This window comes from Apodemus sylvaticus, chromosome 21 (assembly GCF_947179515.1).
Source record: "Apodemus sylvaticus chromosome 21, mApoSyl1.1, whole genome shotgun sequence".
Lineage (NCBI taxonomy): Eukaryota > Metazoa > Chordata > Mammalia > Rodentia > Muridae > Apodemus > Apodemus sylvaticus.
Window position 1 is genome coordinate 43,529,325 of NC_067492.1, and position 14,896 is coordinate 43,544,220.

At 47.0% G+C, this 14,896-nt stretch overlaps 1 long non-coding RNA gene across 1 annotated transcript in view; it reads right to left on the minus strand.

The window, feature by feature from the left end:
- The window catches only part of LOC127671989 (uncharacterized), a 61,731-nt gene extending 49,929 nt beyond the window's left edge, over window positions 1-11,802 (minus strand). Inside the window, exon 1 of the long non-coding RNA XR_007974815.1 lies at window positions 11,514-11,802. This is a non-coding gene — a long non-coding RNA (uncharacterized LOC127671989). The remainder of the gene's footprint in view (window positions 1-11,513) is intronic.
- Between the last annotated feature and the right edge of the window lie 3,094 nt (window positions 11,803-14,896).

The following is a 14,896-nucleotide window of genomic DNA, read 5'->3' on the forward strand; positions in this document are numbered from 1 at the left end:
CCTGGCATCCGGCTATGGAGCAGTTTCCTGACCCTATTTGGAAAGTCTGTTTGTTATATGTGGGGGATTCTTGAACCTCGCATCTCCAGATGTAAGGACTGCCCTGGATGGAAACGAAGAACAGCAGGAGTAGGACAAGAAACCCATGTCTAATCCAATGAGGTCGAGCTCAGCTGCCGGAGTGGAGTCTCATGTTCTGGAATTGGGGACAAGGTGGGTGGTCTCAATGTCCTCCGGAGCTTAATAGAGCACCGTCCTGTCAGGGTTGGCGTGTATGAAAAAGAGTTATCTTTAGGTGGAGGGATGAAAGGTTTAAGGTGAGATAGATGGACCCAATGAGGAAATCCTTCGAGTTTAGCAGATGTAGGGGTCACGAGAATCACCTTAAAAGAGCCCTGCCATTTGGGAGAGAAGGGTAAGGACTGATGATCTGGAGGGGATAAGAGGACTTGGTCTCCGATGTTGACAGGTAGTGGACAGGAGACAGTCTGTGGCCACGGTAGATGGTGGTCAGCAAAGTCCCATAGGAGAGAGCGAAGCTGGCAAAGCAATGGGGTGAGTAGGTGGTCTGGGAGGGGAGAGCATTTAGGTGAAAGACCAGGAGTTAAGACTGGACGTCCATACATGAGTTCAAAGGGTGAGATAAGAAGAGGTCGCTTGGGGAGAGCTCGTAGCCTGAAAAGAGCCAGAGGTAGGAGTTTTACCCAGTCAAGGTGAAGTTCCTGTGACAGCTTAGCAAGAGTGGTTTTTAAAAAGCGATTAGTTCTTTCTACCTTACCTGAAGATTGAGGATGGTAAGGAATGTGAAAATGTCAAGGGATGTTTAAGGCCTTAGATAGACTCTGAGAGATCTGGGAAGTAAATTCAGGACCATCGTCTGACTGAAGGGAGGTTGGAACACCAAATTGGGGGATGATCTCTCGGAGGAGGAAATCAGAGACTGTCTGAGCCCTTTTGTTAATAGTGGGAAAGGCTTTTACCCACCCCGAGAAGGTGTCCACCAAGACCAGGAGGTACTTGGAATGCTTGACTGTAGGCATATGGGTAAAGTCAAGCTGCCAGTCAGTTCCAGGAAGGGAACCTCTAGCCTGACGGGTAGGGAAAGGGGTACTACGATACCTCGAGTTGGAATCTGACATCTGACAGATTTTACAAGAAGCAGTGATAGATTTGAAGAAATTTAAGTCTTCAGGAGTAGGCTGTAAGTGGGTCTTAACAAAAGAAGATAACGCTCGGCTGTTAGGATGAAAGAGTTGGTGAAGATAGGATAGAGTTTGGCGAGTGTCAGGGGGTGGAGGTAGAGATGTGGGTTGTAATGTAAGGATGTCTTGGGAAGGGTGAGACGAGTTTAGCCCAAGGGCCACAGCTCTAGCTGCCTCATCAGCTCAGTTGTTTCCCTTAGAATCAACAGATTTGAGAAGGGGTTTGTGGGTGGGGACTAACACTGCCTCATATAAGGGTTGAGAGAGGAGGGAAAAGGAAGGAACCCAGGAACATAAAAAGCTAGCCATTCCTAGGAGTGATAAAATCTCTTCCTTTGTAGAAGGAACAGTTAAGACTGAACAGATTCTTTCTATCTAAGGTAATAGCTTTGTGGGTTGGGGTAATTGTTAATCCCAAATAAGTAGCCTGAGGAGTGTACAGTTGGACTTTAGAAGGTAAGACCCTGTAGCCTCGACTGGAAAGGAAATTTAGAAGAGCAGAGGTGTCTGCTTGGCTAATCTCTAGAGATGGGCTACAGACAAGGATGTCATCTACATAAAGAAGAATTTTAGATCTAGGGAGAGATAAAGAAAGTAAGTCAGAAGCTAGAGCCTGGCCAAATAGGTGTGGGCTGTCTCGGAATCCCTGAGGTAGAACAGTCAAGGTAAGTTGAGTAGAAAAGTGGGTGTCAGGATCCATCCAGGTAAAGGCAAATATGTTCTGTGACTGGCTGTCAAGAGGGATAGAGAAAAATGTGTCCTTTAGATCTAGGACTGAGAAATGAAAAGTTCCTGAGGGGATAGTAGAAAAAAGTGTGTAGGGATTAGCTACGATGGGATGGAGAGGAACCATTGCAGCATTAATGCGCCTGAGGTCTTGAACCAGGCGATAGGTACCATTAGGCTTTTTAAACTACTAGTATAGGGGTGTTGAAAGGAGAAGAAAGGTTGGGGATTTAGCTCAGTGGTAGAGCGCTTGCCTAGCAAGCGCAAGGCCCTGCATTCAGTCCTCAGCTCTGTTAAAAAAAAAAAAGAAAAGAAAGGAAAGGAAAGGAAAGGAAAGGAAAGGAAAGGAAAGGAAAGGAAAGGAAAGGAAAGGAAAGGAAAGGAAAGGAAAGGAAAAGGAAAAGGAAAAGGAAAAGGAAAAGGAAAAGGAAAAGGAAAAGGAAAAGGAAAAGGAAAAGGAAAAGGAAAAGGAAAAGGAAGAGAAGAGAAGAGAAGAGAAGAGAAGAGAAGAGAAGAGAAGAGAAGAGAAGAGAAGAGAAGAGAAGAGAAAAGAAAAGAAAAGAAAAGAAAAGAAGAAGTGGGACGAAGGAGTTTTTTCCTTAAGAGGTCAGAAATGATAGGATTAAGTCCCCTGAGGCTCTGGAAAGAGAGAGAGAGTATTGAGCTTGGGTGAAGTACCTGGTAGGATCCAGTAATTGGATGACAACAGGAGAATGATGTCTAGCAACAGAGGGGTTCTGGATGTCCCAAACTCTGGGGTCCACCTGAGAAGCTGGTAGAAGAAATAACATGTTAGTATTAGTAGGTTGACTGGCTAGAAGGAGAAATAGGGAAACTGCTGGCGAGCTTGGGTTCAGGCGAGTGGGGGGAGCAAAAGAAATTGAAGCCCCCAACTTAACTAAAAGATCCCTTCCAATAAGGGAACGGGAGAAGTTGGCACTACCAAAAAGGAATGGGTGAAGGGTTTATTTCTAAAAGTGTAGCTAAGTGGTGGGGTCTGATGAGGAAGGTAAGGCTGTCCTCCTATCCCAACTATGGGAAGACACAAGGGTGAAGTGGGACCCCAAAACTCCACCAGGACTGAGTAAGTGGCCCTGGTATCCAGAAGGAAAGAGATGGACCTCCCACATATCACGATGGTTACCCGGGGCTCCCTGCTGGTGATGGGTGAGGTTGGGTCGAGGGAGCTCCAGCCCCTTCATTTTTCCATAGCCAAGCCTAGGAGGTCAGTTGGAGGGGTTTCTGGATGGGATGGCCCTCTGTTCTGTGTGACACGAGGGCAATTGACAGCCCAATGTCCCTCACGATGACACCTAGGACATGGTCCTTTTGGTTTGCAGGGGGTGGGGCAAGTCTTTGCCCAGTGACCTAGTTGACCACATCTAGAGCAGGGAGCTGGTCGGACAGCTTTTGCCAGCATGTGGTACTTTTGTTTTCGGGCTTTTTCATCTCTCTCATGGTATACCTTGAAGGCCAGTGCCAAGACTTCCGCCTGTAGAGTTGGGGCCCCCTCTCCAAGCACCTAAGTTTAGCTCTTATGTCAGGGTAGCTCTGGGAAAAGAAATAAGTCATTAAAAGTTGCTTACCTTCCAGATTCTCAGGATCTAGATTAGTGTATGGTAATAAAGCCTTCGTGAGGCATTCTAAAAACTGAAATGGATTTTCCTGTTTGTCCTGGACAACCTCTTGGAGTTTTTCAAAATTTATTGGCTTTAAGGCTGCCTTTCTGAGACCAGCCAGAAGGCATGTAACAAACTTGTCTCTGGCTAAAATACCAACTATGGAATTGTAATTCCATTGAGGGTCCTGGTCAGGCATTGTCTCAGATCCAATTAGATAGCTTCTGTCTGTCTGGTGAATTTCATCTGCATGCATTTTTGCCTCTTCCCAAACATTTGCATTCATCAGGAAGTAAATTGTTAGTAAGAATCATATGAATATCATGGCAAGTCAAGTTGTAAGATTGAGTAATGTACTGAAACTCTTTAATAAAGTTAGAGGAGTTAGAAGTATAAGAACCCAGTCTACTTTCTATTTGAGAAAGTTCGCTCAATGAGAAGGGAACATGTACTCTAACCAGACCATCAATTCCAGCCACTTCCCTCAGAGGAAGAACTGGCACTGGGTCAGGTGTCCTCAGAGGAGAACTTGGGGGTTTGGCTGTAGCCTTAGAATGCATAATCGGAGGGGTAAAAGTTGTCATCAGTTCAGGGCGTTTGTGGTGACCTTTAGCTGGCACAGAGGGAGAGGAGGCATCTGGGGAGGTCAGGTTGGTAGATTCCAAGACCTGGTGAGAAGGAGAGACTGAGGCTGCAGTTTGGGATTTTGCAGTCTCAATATGTCTGTGGTGGGTGGGTGGTAGTGGCTCATCAGCGGGGTCAAAATAGCACCACCTAGCGGAGGGTGGGTAGGTTTCATGGCTAGGAGAAGCTGAGATGGGGAGCAGGCAGCACAAAGAGAAGGCTTAGACCAGAGATAGGTAAAGGCCTGAACGTATAGGATTTGGTCCCATTTACCGGATTGCTGACAGTATGTATTAAGATCCCTTAAAACAATTGGATCTAGGGTGCCATTAGGTGGCCATTTGGAATTATTATCTAACTTATATTGAGTCCAGACCTTATTACAGAGGTTTATTAGTTTTGACTGCCTCAAATTGTGTGTTAGTCTCTGAGACTTGAGATTTTCCAGAAGACATCCCAGTGGGGTGCCTTGAGGTACCAAGGAAGACACTCTATTACCCATCAGGTGGGTGGGGGGATGTTGCTGGCTACAAATCCAGCGTCCTGAAAGAGTAACAACAATGAAAATGCAGCTAAGCTAAAGAGCCTAGGCCGTCGTGAAGGCCTTTAGGAGCTGGGGCATTCACGCCAGAAGAAGTGCCCTGCCTGGTCCAGGATTTTGTCTGTGACTGTAAAAGCCAATGGGAGATTCGGGGTCACTTCCGGATTAGGGTACACCCAAGGGTTAAGTGTCCTATCACAAGTATTAACTGGAGAGGCAAATCTTAGCTCCAGAAAAGGTTGGTCAGATCCCTTCTGCAGTTAAGATTCCCTCCAGCCAACCGAAGCACCTTACCGATTTAAGCCGCTGCCTGTTCGCTAAAGATGTGCAATCTGATAGCTGGGAGTGTGGAACTGTTTAGTCTAGTGGCCCAGAGACAACCCACGTGGCAAGCCGTAGCTGTGTCTCAGGTGATGAAGCCCGTGAGTCTCAGGTTGCGGGCGGCAGCAGCGTACTAGAAGCGATGGCGGGGCAGCAATGGCGGTAATAATGGCAGGGGTGTCCAGTTCTTGGCCGTTGTAGGCAGGATCTCCTGGCTGGGCTCACCAAAATGTTGGCTTTTCTGCGCAAAGGTCCGCCTGCCTACTGCTGCAGCACAGGTTACCTGTCTGCCCGCCGTGCGTGCAGTCCTCGTGGGCCGCAATGAGATACACCAGGCCAAACAGTTCCACGTGGGACTTTATTTAAGATGGGGAAGGGGTAGCAAGCAGGAAGAAGGAAGGAAAGAAAGAGAGAAAAAGAGAGCGGGGTGGGGGGGGAGAAACGCTGCCCGGTTATATACAGGTGATGACTGACGTAATTACAGGTAAAGGTGGGCCATTGAATTCTGGGTATATGGCGACTGTTACCTTGGCAACAGACCTATACATTGTCCTAATTGTCGCCTGTATGACGTCACAAGCCTCACAGGTCTTGGTACCTACACAGGGTGTTCTACAGATTCCCAGGAGACATTTCTCGCCTCTGTCTGTAAAATTTTGTTTTACAGATTTCACCGGGCCACTGCGGCAGGGCTTGAAGGATAAGTGACTGGATCCTGAAATGACCCCAAGTGTGGGTTAAAACTCCCAGTGACTAGTTGTTGCTCATCAACATGCAGGGGAAAGGGTTTGGTGCCATCAGGGAGAGGCAAGACTGGGGCAGAGGTGCCCCTGGTTTCAGGCCTCAGCCCGTGTTATTGCAGAGAGAACAAAGCCCTGAAGTGGAAGTTTCCGGTTGTGTCATGTGATGCAGACTCACATGGTGTTTTACTGAAGCAAGACCCATGGGAGGACACGTGATGTTTGGCGAGAGTATAAACAGGGCTCAACTGACAGAGAAGGTGTGCTTGCGTAGCCAGCTTTGCAGTGCCTTGTTGGTCTTGCGTCTTCTCTGCTCTTCGCTTCGTTGAGAGAGGCACAGCAGAGAACTCCTCCTGGCATCCCGGCTGCTCCTGGTTGCTTCTGCTGTCTCCTGCCGATTTGCCGGGGTCCTGGAGGTTTCAGGTGGCTCTTGCCCCTTCTGCTGATTCATGTTTGGTATCCTGACACTACTGAGCAGGACTGCTGGTATCCTGACAGGCAGATTGGAATTACCTCAGAGAACTACTTCTAAACAGATCCACATCCCGTTGTCCTATTTACCACCTTTTCTCCGCTACCTTTGGACAGTGGGCTAGAAGGGAGAGCAAAGCATCTAAGAACCCTTATTAAAAATAGGTTTTGAAAAATCAAAGCCTGCAGACCCTTCTTCTGAGCCCCCTCAATGCAATCATGCGGAAAGAATGGCGGTACTCTCAGGAGCTGTCTGTGCCCTTCCTTTAAGTCTCAGACCATTGAAACAACGGACCTTTCAATTTGGGATTTCTCCAGGAGTGTCCTGCCGGAGAAGAAAAAGACTAGGATACTGACGCCAGCCAGAATGGAATCTCTTCTGGGAAGAGATATCACACTGTTCTGAAAAGATCTGAAGTAGCCCAGGGTAACCTCAATTTGCTGTATTGCCAAGAATGGCCATGAACCTCTGATCCTCCTGTCTCCGCCATCCCAATGCCAGAAACACAGACCATGCCACCATGTCCTGTATAAATGGTGTTAGGGGTCAGACCCAGAGCTTTGTGCATGTGAGTAATGTTAGACCAAAATCAATGGGGCAACATGAAGTAACAAGAAGCCGTCAGGCATTTCCAGAAGCAGAATTCTTTAATCAGACCAACCAAGGGTTGTGGTCTCTCTGTGGAAGGGGTGACCATGTACATGGGGGTGGAGGGCACTTGGAAGTTTTATAGGGTGGGTGGGGTTGGGATGGAAGATTCCACCTGCAGGTCAGTTCCCCTGCAGTCTCCAAGTGGTAGATGCCAGCAGAGGTCGGTACTCATCAAAACTTCCTAACAGCCCAGGTATCAAGTCAGTTCTCCTGGCCTGAATTTCTCAGGCCACCTGAGGCTTTAGGGCCCTTAATCCTTTATTCTAGCAACTAAGTTACATCTTCAGCCATTAAAAAGCTAAGTTTTGAAGAGTCAGCATTCAGATCTGAAATAGACTACCAGATGTATAAGCTACCGGTTAATAAATTCTCTATGGGCCATGGATGGTGGTCCTAGCATTCAGGAAGCAGACACAGATGGGTTTCTGTGAATTTGAGGCCAGCCTGATCTACACAGCAAGTTCCAGGCTAGTGAAGACTACTTGGTAAAGCCCTCTCTCTGATAAAATAAGATAAAAATAAATCATCTATGAGAGTGGGAGAGATGGCTCAGAGGTAAAAGTACTTGCTATTAAACCAGACAGTGGTATCATATGCCTTTAATCCCAGCACTTGGGAGGCAGAGGCAGGTGGGTCTCTGTTAGAAGCCAGTCTGGTCTACAGAGCAAGTTCCAAGACAGCCAGGGCTACGCGAAGAGAGCATGTCTTGGAAAAAAAATCACTTGCTGCTCTTACAGAGGGCATTGGTTAGCTCCCAGCAGCCACGTGGCAGCTTGCGGCCATCTGTAACTCCAGTTTCAAGGGATCTGACACCCCTTACTGGTCTGCAGGGCATTGCACACATTGTACATAACCCACGTGGTAAATATGTCTGCACCAAAGAAATGTAGCATCTTGTTTCCTGACTCCCTGCCTTGCCTCCTGATTCCAGCCTGGGAATCAGATAGCATGGATGAAGACTAGTGTGAACCTTCCCCATCTGCAAAATGAATGAGATGAGGCTCCCTCTTCTGCCATGTGGACTCAACTTCTCTTCAGATGCCCGTCTCTCTTGGGTGCTGGGGCCTGAACTCCCTCAGAACCCTGCCTGCTGTTGCCTCTCTGTCTGTCTATCTGTCTGTCTGCCGTGTCAACAACTCTTACAAACTTCTTAGTTCCCAGCCATTCATCTCACCCCAACCTAACAGCTAGAATGATGTAGAGGTTTTTCCAGGTTAGGCTAAAAGCCATGGTGAGCCCCTTGAATCCCTTAAGAACAGTGGAGGTATCAGGCCAGCCCATCTGAGTTTGGATTTAATTTTAGCTTTGTCTGATATGGGAAAGAAACATGTGCCCCAATGAAGCCAAGGTCTGTATAAGCCACCTTACAAAGTGGAATGGTGTTCTCTGGGGGAACGAAGGTGGCTTTTCATTATCCCTATAAAACATTTTCAAGTAAATTTGTAAGGGAGACTAGGTATCTAGGTGCAGTGTGTTAAATGAAAATGGCCCCACAGGCTCCTGTATTTGGTGCTTGTGCCCAGTTGGTGAATTCTCCATAAGGAAGCCCCCACCCTGCATCAATTATTCAGGTTATGGATTCAGTTGCAGCCCCAGAAATGGACTATTTCATTTAAAGCAAATTTGGGCTTTCCAAGCTCTTCCTTGGATGCTATAAGGATCCTATAAGATACTCTAAGGCGAAGAGGCCAGTATCACCACCCTGTCACCTGTAAACTCAGAAAAGTGTCATGAATTACTGGGGTTGGAAAGAGGAGATGATGTCAGCTCTCTGCCTCCCTCCTGGGGTACACTACCTACTAAGAAATAAGATTATGTGAGTCTAAGAAGAATCTAAAACTGGGAGTTGTGCCCCACTTGTAACAGATGTAACACAGAAAATGATTACAGTTGTAACTTATGAGCAAGCTACTGAGGGTTCTGTTGTGTGTCTTGTCTCCGTTCTTTCCCTGAAGAAATTGCTTAATCTCTCAACCACAAGTCTCTCACGAGCCCTGAAATGAAGACATGGAAGCACCTCGGTTGCACTCTACTTAGAGACTTCAGTGAACTAGCCCATGTATGAGGAATGCTCAGCTTACTGGAGGTAAAAGACTTGGAAAATTGCTCTTTCTAACCCTATGAAGAACTGAGTTGGGATTTTGATGGGTATTGCATTGAATCTGTATATTGCTTTTGGAAAGATGGCCATTTTAACTATATTAATCCTACCAATCCATGAGCATGGCAGATTTTTCCATTTTACGAGGTCTTCTTCCATTTCCTTCTTCAGAGACTTAAAGTTCTTGTCATACAGATCTTTCACTTGTTTGGTCAGAGTCACACCAAGGTACTTTATATTGTTTGTGGCTATTGTGAAGGGTGTCATTTCCCTAATTTCTTTCTCAGCCTGCTTATCCTTTGAGTATAGGAAGGCTATTGATTCGCTTGAGTTGATTTTATAATTCGACTGGAATAACAAAAAACCCAGGATAGCTAAAACTATTCTCAACAACAAAAGAAATTCTGGGGGAATCAGTGTCCCTGACTTCAAGCAATACTACAGAGCAATAGTGTTTAAAAACTGCATGGTATTGGTACAGTGACAGGCAGGCTGATCAAAGGAATAGGATTGAAGATCCAGAAATTAACGCACACACCTATGGCCACTTGATCTTCGACAAAGGGGCTGAAAACATCCAATGGAAAAAAGATAGCCTTTTCAACATATGGTGCTGGATCAACTGGAGGTCAGCATGCAGAACAATGTGAATTGATCCACCCTTATCTCCTTGTACTAAGCTCAACTCCAAATGGATCAAGGACCTCCACATAAAGCCAGACATTCTAAAGCTAATAGAAAAGAAACCGGGGAAGACCCTTGAGGACATCAGTACAGGGGGATAGTTCCTGAACAGAACACCAATAGCGTATGCTCTAAGAGCAAGAATTGACAAATGGGACCTCATAAAATTACAAAGTTTCTATAAGGCAAAGGACACCATCAAAAGGACAAATCGGCAACCAACAAATTGGGAAAAGATCTTCACCAACCCTACATCCGACAGAGGGCTAATATCCAATATATACAAAGAACTCAAGAAGTTAGACCCCAGAAAACCAAATAACCCTATTAAAAAATGGGGTACAGATATAAACAAAGAATTTTCACCTGAAGAACTTCAGATGGCTGAGAAGTATCTTTAAAAATGCTCAACATCATTAGTCATAAGGGAAATGCAAATCAAAACAACCCTGAGATTTCACCTTACACCAGTCAGAATGGCTAAGATTAAAAACTCAGGAGACTAGAGGTGTTGGTGAGGATGTGAAGAAAGAGGAATACTCCTCCACTGCTGGTGGGGTTGCAAATTGGTACAACCACTCTGGAAATTAGTCTGGCAGTTCATCAGAAAACTGGGCACATCACTTCCAGAGGACCCTGCTATACCACTCCTGGGCACATACCCAGAGGATTCCCCAGCATGTAATAAGGATACATGTTCCACTATGTTCATAGCAGCCCTATTTATAATAGCCAGAAGCTGGAAAGAACCCAGGTGTCCCTCAACAGAGGAATGGATACAAAAATGTGGTATATATACACAATGAAGTACTATTCAGCCATTAGAAACAATGAATTCATGAAATTCTTAGACAAATGGATGGAGCTGGAGAACATCATACTAAGTGAGGTAAACCCAGTCTCAAAAGATCAATCATGGTATGCACTTGCTGATAAGTGGATATTAGCCTATAAACTTGGAATACCCAAAACATAATCCACATATCAAATGATGTCCAAGAATAACAGAGGAGTGGCCCCTGGTTCTGGAAAGACTCAGTGCTGCAGTATAGGGCAATACCAGAACAGGAAAGTGGGGAGTGGTGGATGGGGGAATAGGGGAAGGGAAGAGGGATTATGGGACTTTCGGGGAGTGGGAATCCAGAAAAGTGGAAATCATTTGAAATGTAAATAAAATATCGAATAAAAAATATCGAATAAAAACAATATCGAATAAAAAGAAAAAAACTTGGTTAATACAATCCAGGGTCCAGCCTTTCGCAATGGTAATGCTGAGCTCTGGCCACAAGGTGGCACTGTTGCCTCTGTTACCTTTCCAATTCACTAAAGTTTTTTTTGTTTTTTTTTTTGTTTTTTCCCCAAAATACCAAGTTGGTCAAGGACAGAAAGAAAGACAGTCTTGGTACAGCCCCCAGACAAGACCCTCCTCACCATCCCATCCCAAAAGTACTAAAGTTAGATGGCTCGGGTCATTAAAAAAACACTTGTCTCATAAGTTGACAAGCTGAATTCAGTCTCTGGAACCCACACAGGAAAGAATCAACTCCATAGAGCTATCCTCTGCCCTACACACACACACACACACACACACACACACACACACACACACAAGCCTGCAGCCCTCCTGGGCCATGATCTCGACTCTTGCATGTTGACAGTCTCTCTGGCCTGCACTTCTCAGGCCTGATCCTCCCACGTGACAGTTCTTCTTCTCTCCCTTGGTCCCCTGTTTTAAGCGATCTTAAAGTCTGTCTCCCTGCCTGGCCATTGGCCTCTGGCAACTTTATTTACCAGTCAAACCCGACTGGGGACAGGGACCCTCAGCACCTTACCTGCAGGATTCTCATGCAGCTTCGGGAACCCAATTAACCTAATACAAGTCTTCAGTCAAATCCACAACGCCCCCACCTCCTGCCAGGCAAGGGTCCCAGAGAGGGGCTGGATAGTCACATGAGCAGACCACATGACTTCTGTCACGTGTTTGTACAAAGCCTGTAAACACAAGTCTGCTCCTTCCTCAGCAGGGATGCAGCCCTGGAGGAAACAGCATGAGTTCCTGAGACAGGGTGGCCAGTCACGGCTGTGGAACTTCTCCATTTTCAAGGGTGAACGTATAGCACATTTTGCTTGCATGGGTGCATTTTAACCCCCGAGCTGCTGAGCCCACTCCTTCCCACTGTGGAGAGCATGTCTTCCATGCACCAACACATCTTTAAGCTCCGTCAGGAGGGAGAGGTGACCGAGAGAGGTTATCCTGTTGGTTTGGGGTTTACATTTATTTCTGTCTTTGCCCTGGGATGATGTACATGACCCAGGACACGCCTGTGGAGGTCAGAGGACAGCCTTGCAGAGTCTGTTCTCTTGGGTTCCAGGCATTGAAGTCATCGGGTTTGGTAGCACACACTCTCCCCATCTTGTCAGCCCTTACAGTGGTTCTTACAGAGAGAGCTACTATCCCAGCCAAGGAAGGAGCGATCAGGGCCCTGATGACTAATGCACACAAAAAGCGCCAAGCCACATCCCCAAAGACAGACAAGCTGTGTGAAAAAAAAAAAAAAGATATAATTTCTGAAATTCTGTGTGCTTTAAGATTGTGAAAAGGCCTGAGACCAGCCTGGTCTACGTGGTGATACCCTGTCTCAGAATAAATAAAATAATGTTTAAAAGACAACTATCTGTGCAAGTAAAAGTGGGGACTGGAGGGATGTCTCAGTGGTTAGGGACACTGCTCTTACAAATGGCCTGGGCTTGGTCCCCAGCACATACCTGGTGGCTTATAACCACCTGACCTCCAGTTCCAGGGAATCCAGTACCGTCTTCTGTCCTATGCAGGAGCCAGGCCTGAACATGGTGGGCATACAAAGTTATAAACAAACACTCATGCACACTTGAAAATAAATGAATAAATGTTAATGTGAAAAGGCCCGTTAAGAAAAACAAAAGTGAGAGAAATGTCAGTGTGGAGCACACTAGAATTACAGAGGACAAGAGGATGAGCGAACCCTGCTGTTGAATCCCTCTATTTTAAGGGTAATAAAAATCCCCACACACAGAAGCCCCATCTGTCTCCACAGTTGTCAGGTGCACTTGCACTGCTATGCAGCAGCACGAAACACATTGTAACAGTCAGAACGGTTACTTTAGGTTCGGTTTGTTTACTCTGCGGGATGTAGGCATTTTTAAGATTTATGTTTTTGTTGTGTGTACATGCATGTGAGGCTGGTGTGTGCACATGGGAGTGCAGTGCCCGTGGATCCCAGCACAGGGTGTTGGATTCCCCAGGACTGGACTTACTTGTAAGCCACCAGCCATGGGTCCCCTGCAAGGGCAGTGTGCCCGCTTAACTGCTGAGCCATCTCTCCAGCCCTGGAATGTTGCTATGGCTCCGGGATGAGGTCTTTCCGGGCAGCCCAGGCTAGCCTCAAAGTGAAGCTCTTTCAGCTGCAGGCTCCACGGAGCTAGAGGTACACCTGGCTCTGTGGAGAGTCTTCCATCAATTTATTTATTCACTTTACATCTCAATCACAGCCCCGTCCTCTCCTCACTTTCTCCCCTTCATGCCAGTCTCTCCCCTTCTCCTCTGAGGAGGAGCCCCCACCCCCGGAACTCACCCACCCTGGCACATCAAGTCACTGCAGGACTAGGTACATCCTCTCCCACTGAGGCCAGACAAGGCAGCCCGGTTAGGAGAACCGGGTCCACAGGCAGGCAGCAGAATCAAAGCCAGCCCTGATGCAGTGGTGGGATGCAGTGGTGGGATGCAGTGGTGGGATGCAGTGGTGGGATGCAGTGGTGGGATGCAGTGGTGGGATGCAGTGGTGGGGACCACTGAAGACTGAGCTGCACACCTGCTGCTCACGTGCGGAGGGCCTAGGTGCAGCCTGCGTGTGCCCTCTGGCTGGTGGGTCAGTCTCTGGGAGCACCCAGGGGTCCAGGTGAGTTGACTCTTTTTATTTAGAATTCCTAAATTCCTCTTCAGGAAGAGCTAAGCTCCTCCTTGCCCTTCAGTGTGGAAAAAAAAATCATTGATAATATGTCAGGTAATTCAACGGCAAAGAGACTGAAAAAAATTGAAAACCTCTGTGTATTTTCTGTTTTGAGAAGAGTTAATAAACTGTTTCCCTTGCAACTATATTCAACTTAAAAAAAACAACAACAAGTTTAAGAAGACCTTAAGTGTTGGGGGGGGGGGGCATGTGGCTATTTCCAGAGACATGAAGAGGCGTGGATGTAAATGACTTAAATGGGAACAAGCATCCCAGCTGCTGACTCTGGGCCTTGTGCATGATAAGCACTTGGGCTAGCTGTGTCCACAGTCATGGACACGCAGGGAAGTTCTTCAAAAGTGGCCCCTGGGTCAAGGGGAAATCGCTGTTCAGAAGTGACTCTGATGGCCTCTTTGCTTGAGGGAGCAAACCTCTAGATCAGATCTGTGGTGGACAGCAGAGGGTGTCGGGGTAGGCTGCCTGGCCTGGGTGCTGAGACTCAGTTCCTCTGCAAGGGGGGGGGGGGGTGCAGCGGTGCAGCACGTGCCCTTAGCTACCGAGCAATCTCTCTAGTCCCCTACCTAAACCAGCAGCTCTCCTCATACCCAGGGGAGCAGAGGGCACGAGCTTGGGTGTGGAGATGCTGGAGTAAAGAAGGGTCGGCCCACAGGCTGCAGCAACTCACCAGATTTTCTCAAGTTTGCCTCAAGAGGCTAAACTTGGATTCTCCACGGATCAGAGCTGCATTGGCGCAATGGGACCAGCAGGTGGCGCCAAGGGCATAAGCGATTCAAAGCAGAAGCGTCTCCTTCGGCTGCTATTGAGTAACTGACAAGTTATGAGGTGCAAAAACCTACGAGACGTTCTCTTTATCCTCTAGCTCAGAGTCTGAGAACCACATTGGCATGAGGGAAAAAGAGGAAGAGAACTGAAATATCCTCCTTGAAGAAACTGACATAAACACAGCTTGTGCCTGTACTCTGAGGATTTCTGTAGGTTCAAAACCAGCCAGAGCTACTTAGCGAGTTGGAACATTCTATCCCAGAATGCAAAACATAAGGAATCTTGGTGGAGACCTGGCAGCTCCGAGCTCGGCCTTCCTGCCACATGCGAATGCTTCAGGAAACATCAGTTATTTTTACTAGGAAGCTGGAGGGGAAGGGTGGAGAGCCAGCTTCCTGTGGGCCTGCCTAACCCTGGAGTCTAAGGCCAAGCCTTCTAACATCACT